Here is a 9,224-nt window from a genome sequence, read left to right on the forward strand (position 1 = left end):
CTTTGGCAAGGCTACTTCATAGATGGTGTGTACTTCCATCAGGAGACACATAATACCTTGTTGACTCTCTTTCAGTAATGTTAGCAACCATTGATAATCACTACTTGGATTCATCCTTTGATTTGGAGTTTGCAAAATGGTGACATTCTAATCTATCATTTCTTTTTTTTTTTTTTTTTGCAGTACGCAGGCCCCTCACTGTTGTGGCCTCTCCCGTTGTGGAGCACAGGCTCCGGACGCGCAGGCTGAGCGGCCATGGCTCACAGGCCCTGCCGCTCCACTGCATGTGGGATCTTCCCTGACCAGGGCACGAACCCGTGTCCCCTGCATCGGCAGGCGGACTCTCAACCACTGTGCCTATCATTTCTTTTTTATTTATTGGCTGGAATTTTTCTAGGGAAAGAAAAATGTCCCTCAATAACAATTTAGTTTTCCTGAAATAAAGTTCATACAGGAAAGAGAAGTTAAATATTCAACCTTTTACTTTACTGACCATTTTCAGAAGAATGAGTTGGTTTCCTTGTACCCTCTAAAGGAGACTAATAGTGTGTGTGTGTGTGGGGGTAATATATGTAAGTTAAATGTATGTATGTATATGATACTACATATCATATACTACATATATATAATACTAAACCAGTTCTCTAGTTTTAATAAACACATTTCAGCATTTTCACCATTGTACATCCCAATGTTTAATACTATAATAAACACGTCATATCCATTGCCAAAATCATGATACTAAAAATATTATTAAAATGGTCCAAGGAATTAAATTTAAATCAGATTAGTATATACTTATAACTCTAATGTTAGATTTCTACTTTTTTCTGTAAAGTCATAAAACAAGTCAATAAGAAAAGGTTATCAAAGCTATTAGGTGCTTTTATACTATATCTAAGGATAGTCACAGTTGAATTCATCTACAAAAATTTCAAAGATATAGGCATATCATATTAGTACACAGTTATACTAATTTTATGTTTAGGAAGCTGGCATAAGGAAATTCACCAAAGCTCAAATATGTTAAGATGCAGTTGACAATATCAGGCAATTTATAGAGAGAAGAAACAACTGTTAGTGTTCTAATTCCACTGCCAGTTAGCATGTAAACTGGAGCCAGAAAGAGAACTGAAATTCAAATCAGAGAAGTGAAATTAATTATTCTACTTTTTAGTCACTTAACTAATTATATTTTTGTGAGAACAAGCTCAAAACAAAGGTTGACATACTTTCTGAGTTACATAAGTTTAACATTGTGTATAATTAGGAGAAAAAATGAACTGGGGTTACCAGCTCCTTTCATTATGTATATTCGAGAAAAGGTATCACATTTCCAAACATTGGGAGAGTATTAACTTTCTACAGCTGGAGAGAAGACAAGGAACCCACCACTGAATGGCAGAGACCAAGCCTTGTAGGCATGCAGTGACCTCAGGAACTTGGCAGTGAGAGGCACAGTCTGAAGTCAGTGGAAAGATCCCTTGTAAGATGTATCTCTGGGCCTACCTGATCTTCAGTGCCCAAGACGCAGCTCCAGTGCTGTATAGCAGCGTCCTGCAGGCAACAGAGCAGCAGCAAATATGGCAACCACACAGAGCAAAGGACAGCTCAACCTCCTGATTTTGACATTACTAGGATTGTTGCGGGACCCCATCAAGAAAGAGAAGGGAATCCCAAAAATGATTGGTTGAATTTTCCCTCCAACCTCAGAACAGATTACATTTGATTTAGGAAATAAGGAAATGTGATATATCTTGTATCCTGGCATTGTGGAATAGAATTCATGCCCACTATATGTAGTTTTATAATGGTGATCTCTCAATAAAAATAGAATGGAAATCCTGTCCTCTATTATGAGAGATGATGATGTTTTTATTAGGTTTTTTTGGTAACAGATTTGATAGTTCAAAAGTGAATTTTCTCATTTAAAATATTTTTGAGTTACTCCTTCAGATCAAGAAGGAGAGATAACCAGAAGAAACTTTTCTGCACACTTTACAATTTTCCTTAATGTTAAAAAGAAACCAATAGACTCATATGGACTCTGAGACTTTTACTACTCATATTAAACTATATATGTATATATATACACGCACATATATTTATACATCTGAGATAGATAGAAAGATAGATATACAGTCAAGCAGGTTAAACAAGTTAAAATATATATACAGTTAAACAGGTTAAAAGAAAGTATGAAAGTATACACTAAACAGCAAAAGGGAATCATCATCTACCTCACTTTTTCTCTTGAAGTAAGACTTTGCAAGAGTGTCTGCTGTGATTGACCAGTGATATACAAGGAGACTGGATAATATGGGACCACATTTCCTCATGTGACATTTTCTTCCTATTATGGTCATTTTCCTGCCTATTTCCTTTTTTTTTTTTTTTTTTCTAGTTTATCCCTTCCCCTTTCTCCTTTGGTAACCATAAGTTTGTTTTCCATGTCTGTGAGTCTATTTATATTTTGTAAATAAGTTCATTTGAATCTTTTTTAGATTCCACATATAAGTGATATCTTGTGATGTTTGACTTTCTCTGTCTGACTTACTTCACTTAGTATGAAAATCTCTAAGTCCATCCATGTTGCTGCAAATGGCAATATTTCATTCTTTTTAATGGCTGAGTTATATTCTTTCTTTTTTTTTTTGCGGTACGTGGGCCTCTCACTGTTGTGGCCTCTCCCGTTGAGGAGCACAGGCTGTAGACGTGCAGGCTCAGCGGCCATGGCTCACGGGCCTAGCCGCTCCGTGGCACGTGGGATCTTCCCAGACTGGGGCACAAACCCATGTCCCCTGCATCGGCAGGCGGACTCTCAACCACTGCGCCACCAGGGAAGCCCTGAGTAATATTCTTTATCCATTCGTCTGTCGACGAGCATTTAGGTTGCTTCCATGTCTTGACTATTGTAAATAGCTCTGCTACAAACATCAGGGTGTATGTATCCTTTTGAATTAGAGTTTTTGTCTTTTCTGGATATATGCCCAGGAATGGGATTGCTGGATCATATGGTAACTCTACTTTTAGTTTTTTAAGGAACCTCCATACTGTTCTCCATAGTGGCTTCATCAATTTACATTCCCACCAACAGTCTAGGAGGGTTCCCTTTTCTCCACAGCCTCTCCAGCATTTGTTATTTGTAGACTTTTTAATGATGGCCATTCTGACTGGTGTGAAGTGGTACCTCATTGTAGTTTTCATTTGCATTTCTCTAATAATTTTGTGATGTTGAGCATCTTTTCATGTGCCTATTGGCCATCTGTATATCTTCTCTAGAGAAATGTCTATTTAGGACTTCTGCCCATTTTTTGGTTGCATTTTTTGTTTTCTGGATATTGAGCTGTATGAACTGTTTGAATATTTTGGAAATTAATCCCTTGCCAGTTTCATTGTTTGCAAATATTTTCTCCCATTCCATAGGTTGTCTTTTTGCTTATGGTTTCCTTTGTGGAGCAAAAGCTTTTAAGTTTAATTGGGTCCCATTTGTTTATTTTTGCTTTTATTTCCATTACTCTAGGAGACAGATGCAAAATAATATTGCTATAATTTATGTCAAAGGGTGTTCTGCCTATGTTTTCCTCTAGGAGTTTTATAGTATCTGGTCTTACATTTAGATCTTTAATCCATTTTGAGTTTATTTTTGTATATGGCTTTAAAATTTTTTTTTAATTTATTTTATTAAAATTTTTTTCGTATGATTTTATTTTTTTAGAAAAAATTAAGTTACACTCCATTTACAGTTATTTCAAAATATTGGCTATATTCCCCGTGTTGTACAATACATCCTTGTAGCCTGTCTTACACCCAACAGTTTGTGCCTTTCACTCCCCCACCCTTATGTTGCCCCCTCCCCCCCTCCCCACTGGTAACCACTAGTTTGTTCTCTATATTTGTGTCTGCTTCTTTTTTGTAATATCCACTAGTTTGTTGTATATTTTAGATTCCACATAAAGGTGATATCATACAGTATTTGTCTTTCTCTGTCTGACTTATTTCACTTAGCATAATGACCTCCAAGTTCATCCATGTTGCTGCAAATGGCAAAATTTCATTCTCCATTTCCTTCTTGACATCGACTCCCGGACAATATCCATGGTCTTAAATTAACACTATTATTTTTCCTAAATAGAATTTTCTTCAATGACTTTTTTTTTTTTTTGCGGTACGCGGGCCTCTCACTGTTGTGGCCTCTCCCATTGCGGAGCACAGGCTCCAGGCGCGCAGGCTCAGCAGCCATGGCTCACGGGCCCAGCCGCTCCGCGGCATGTGGGATCTTCCCGGACCGGGGCACGAACCCGTGTCCCTTGCATCGGCAGGCGGACTCTCAACCACTGCGCCACCAGGGAAGCCCCTGAACCCATGTTTTGAAGCTCATCTCTTTGCCTTCTGGCACATTCCTTCTTCTGATAAGGAACCTCTGGTAATCACATGTCTCATTGGAACATTACCCTTGTCTACTAATGTAAAATGATGGATGACTGTCAACATTTAGAAGGTCCCTGGGGAGGCCAGGTGTCATGGGAAAGACGGCCAGACTGGCTTCCAAGGGGAATGTTCCTTTCCGTGGTAAAAGTACCATTTATTTATTTATTTTTGGCTATGTTGGGTCTCCGTGCTGTTTGCAATCTTTCTTTAGTTGTGGCAAGTGGGGCTACCCCTCATTGTGGTGCACAGGCTTCTCATTGCGGTGGCTTCTTTTGTTGTGGAGCATGGGCTCTAGGTGCATGGGCTTCAGTAGTTTTGGTACGCAGGCTTCACTAGTTGTGGCACGCGGGCTTAGTTGCTCTGTGGCATGTGGGATCTTCCCGGACCAGGGCTCAAACCTGTGTCCCCTGCATTAGCAGGCAGATTCTTAACCACTGCGCCACCAAGGAAGTCCCTCTTCAATGACTTTTAATCTGTTTTCATTTCAATGATGACTTGTCAATTTTATTACAGTCTGCACTTTCCTTGCTGTCCTTCTATATATTAGTTAGATTTACATTTGACTAAGGGTATTAGTAGCCTCCAAAATATCAGAGGCTTAAACTAGATGCTTATTTTCCTTTTGCCTTAGCATCCAGATACAGATGGTCTAGGGCTTCCATAGAACTCTGTTCTATGAAGTCAACACATACTTAGGATTCTTCTAGGTTTTTACTCTATCAACTGTGGCCTCTATTCTCTCCTCATGGTCCAAGATGGTTCTTCAGCTCCATCTATCATGTCCATATTTCAATTAGCTAGGAAGAGGAAAGTGACATAATGGGTCAAAGGGTTCATGTAAACTGTTCCTTAAGGAAGGTTCTCTGAAGCTGCTGCAGGATACTCTTGCATATCTGCATTGTTTAGGACTTATTCCCCTGGCCATATATAATTATAAGGAAGACTGGGGAATTATTTTATTTTGGGAGGCCCTGTATGTCTTTATTTTGGAGGGCCCTGTGCCTCGCTGAAAATTCTAATGGGAGAATGGATATTGGGAAGAAATAGCAATTTCTGCCATACTCTAACCGAACCATGGTACTGTTGGGAGCTCCCTTGTTGCAAGAACACAGATTCATCAAATAGCATGGATCTGAACGGGCTCTGCATGATACTTGCAACTCCAGAATGAAGGCTGACCTCTCAATCACACTGGGACACACTATTAATGATCGCATTGTCAATGCAATCAAAAACAAAACTGTCCCTCCACCCCTCACTGTCTTTCTTCCCCTCATCACATTTTCAGGAGTGTTTGCTCTCACTTCCCCACCTCCTTTATTTATCTTCAACCTTCTCTAGAATGGACTGTCCCTGAATACTCCACTGTTCTTGCAAATACTAACAGTGACTCCATGAAACTAAATTAATTGGGTGTTTTTCTGTTGTCTTCCTTGGCTTCTCAGCATCTGGCAAAGCTGACACTTCCTCTTTCTTGAAACCCTCTCTTCTGTTGGATTCTATGACACAACACTGTTCCAGAAGCTCCGTGTAAATTCCCTTTGTGAGCTTCTCTCTATCAGAACACAAAATAGTGGATCTCCTAAGAGCTCAGTTCTAAGTCCTTCTTTCCACCACTACACATAGTTGAACTCATCTACTGCAGGCTTCAATTATCACATGTGCTGAGAATCCCCAAAACTACATCTGTAATTTGATCTTTATTCTGCTTTGCAGTATCTTCCTTTTCTTTCAGTGTCTGAGCAAACAACTAACTTGTCTTTGATTAGCCAAAGCTGGTTTTTTATTATCCATCTGAATGCACAGAAATTTTAAAAAACATGTGAGCTTGTCAGCAAACCATAGACTGTATGCCATATTAAGAGAAAAAATTATTATAGCTTATCATCATAGTATTTAGTCTTTCATTCCTTAAACTGTCAACCAATATAAATAATTACATATCTGCTCTTTCTCAGACACATTCCCTACATATTATTGAGGATTTAAGAATAGAAACTAAAGACAATGTCTCTTTTATAGAGAATTGTTAAATATAGTTGAGAACAAATATATGCATTATATGTATACTGATACACATTCAGTATTGGCTAAATAGATATATTCAGTTGTGGGTTTTATCAATATTATTTCTTTCTGGGGATTCTCTTTAAATCATCTACATCTTTCGTTAATTTTTTTCCACTAAATCTGGTATTGTTTACATGAGACAATAGAGTATAAAGCAGTAATTCTGCTGTTAATTTGAAAAGATGATTTCATTATTACAATAGGTCATTGGCAGCTCTAACCTCCAATGACCTCCTTTGTCATTCTGTTCCTAGATACTGCATGGTTAAATGGGATCACAAGTGTAAGTGAAACATAATTATAGCATTGCTTACACTGAGCATGACTGAAATAAATGTATTTATGTTTAACAATAAAAATATAAAAATTATACTTGGTCATTGTTATTAGAATAATATTTTAACATTCCTTTTAAGGTGCCTCTAATTTATCTTTTCTGATTTTCTTTCAGTACCTTTCATCCATTTGTGCCAATTTTAGTGCCTGGTTCTTTTTCTTGATCAATTGTTGGTCAAAGGCAATTTGGAGAACATCTGCCATTATACAATAGTAACTCCTCTTTTCTTCAGAAGTTCCAAGTACTTTCTTTTTCCCAACTTTTTTTTTTAAACATCTTAGCCATTTTAAAGTGAACTGTTCAGTGGTATTAAATACATTCACATTGTTGTGCAAGCATCACTACCACCCATCCCCATAACACTTTTCATCTTGTGAAACTGAAACTCTATACCCACTAAATTCTAATTCCCATTCTCCCTTTCCCCCAACCCCTGGCAACCACCATTATACTTTCTGTCTTTATGATTCTGACTAGTCTAAGTACCTTGTTTAAATGGAATTATACAATATTTGTCTTTTGTTACTGGTTTATTTCACTTAACATGATGTCCTCAAGGTTCATCCATATTGTAGCATATGTCAACATTTCCTTCCTTTTTAAGCCTGAATAATATTCCGTTGCATGTATGTACCACATTTTGCTTATCCATTCACCCACTGATGGACACTGGGTTGCTTCCATGTTTTAGCTATTGTGAATAACACTGCTATGAACATGCATGTATTCAATGTTTTTGAAAGAATGTTTACCAGATGTCATAGACAAACCCAGAATAATTCTTGCCTGAATTCTGAGACTGATGAGCAGGTTTGGTCTCCTGGCCTTGAGTCTCTCACAGGACCTAACATTGTGCCTAGGGTAAGTCTGCTGACCTTTGACTGTCCATTGGTGTATGTGTTGAATTAACAACATGATGGAAGTGTGCATGGTCAGAGCCTGGGGATTTATAAGGAATTACTTTGGAGTCACTGTGGATTCAGGTATTCCTATGGGAAATCCTTAATTACTGGTATCTACAGGGATTTTCTCTTGAGCGAGCCAATTACCCCAAAGACTAATATACCAATCTCATGGGGTTGGGGGAAGAGTTGGGGGACAGGGTGTGGGTAAACCTTGTCTGCCAGCTTTCTCAGAATCAAAGAAGGTAGAAAGATGAGGTTTCACCATTAGATGTATAGACTTCCACTTAATAATTTCCCTGGTTTCAGTACTGAGCCTCCTGCATTATGTTTAAGAAAAAAAATCACAAAAAGGGCAGTTTTTAAAAGAAACTTTTGAAAACAAAAGGTTCTAAAATTCAGCATATCAAAAGTCAAACTCTTGCTATCCTCCCCAAACCTTCTCTTCTCACAGTTTGCTCACCTTGATAAACGGCAGTTTTATCCTCCTGGCTCAGAATAAACTTGGCCATCGTTCTTCACTCCTCTTTTTTTTCCCCTCCCTTCACACTTATATTTATCAATCAATAATCCTCTTGGCTCCGCCCCCAAAATATATCCATTTCTCACCATCGGGGTTGAGCTACCGTGATCTTTAGTCTATTGCAGATTGTTCTACTAACATTGACTTCTGATTTGTTGCCAACAATGAATCTAGTTTATCGGCTTGGACTAATAAACCCTACTTGCCTTTGTTTTTTCTTGCCGTAGCCTTCTGCTCTGGGTATGACCCCAGCTACTCTGACTTGTGGTACCTGTGAGCCTCTTTCTGGTCTAATCACAGTTTTGGATTTCACTACCTTAGACCTTCCTTACACCAAATCCAGGCAGGGAGGGTACTGATGGCAAGGAAAGGAAAAATGCAAAAGCAGTAGACTATCTGCCTTGCAATTCTGTCCCAGGCCATGCAAACAATTCTTCAGAAAATAACTGTGAATGTCCCTGTGCTGGCTATCTGTTTATTTGTCCTCAGATCTACTCCCTGCCCTTCCCCTGTTTTGCTCTGTATTGCAGGACCCTCACCACTGCAAATTGCATTTTGCAAGCTCTTTGACAACTGATTTCTATTAGGATGGACCACTGAGGAGACAATGACTGGAGGTTGAAAGGTGAGAAGTAGGAAAACCAAGGTACTTCTCTTTTCTCTCTCTGCTTTGTGTAACACGTCAGACAGGTTCCATCTCTCTCCAGGCTTCCTCAGCTCTGGTTCCACCACCTCCTCCCTTTGTCCCTCTGGCTGTGGGAGCAATAGCAGTTTCCTGCCATTGGTAACTTTGTGGTACCTCACTAACCTCTGATCACCTTCTCAGCTCTCCCATCACTTTTGTGACTAGTTTTCCACATTAAATTTTCTCTATTAAAGTATCTCAGTTCTGTTTTTCTGCCTAGTACCTGACTGATGCTGCCACCTTTCAAAGTCCTGCCAGATGCTTCTAATACCTGCT

Source organism: Phocoena sinus, chromosome 3, assembly GCF_008692025.1.
Source record: "Phocoena sinus isolate mPhoSin1 chromosome 3, mPhoSin1.pri, whole genome shotgun sequence".
In the NCBI taxonomy this organism is placed as follows: domain Eukaryota; kingdom Metazoa; phylum Chordata; class Mammalia; order Artiodactyla; family Phocoenidae; genus Phocoena; species Phocoena sinus.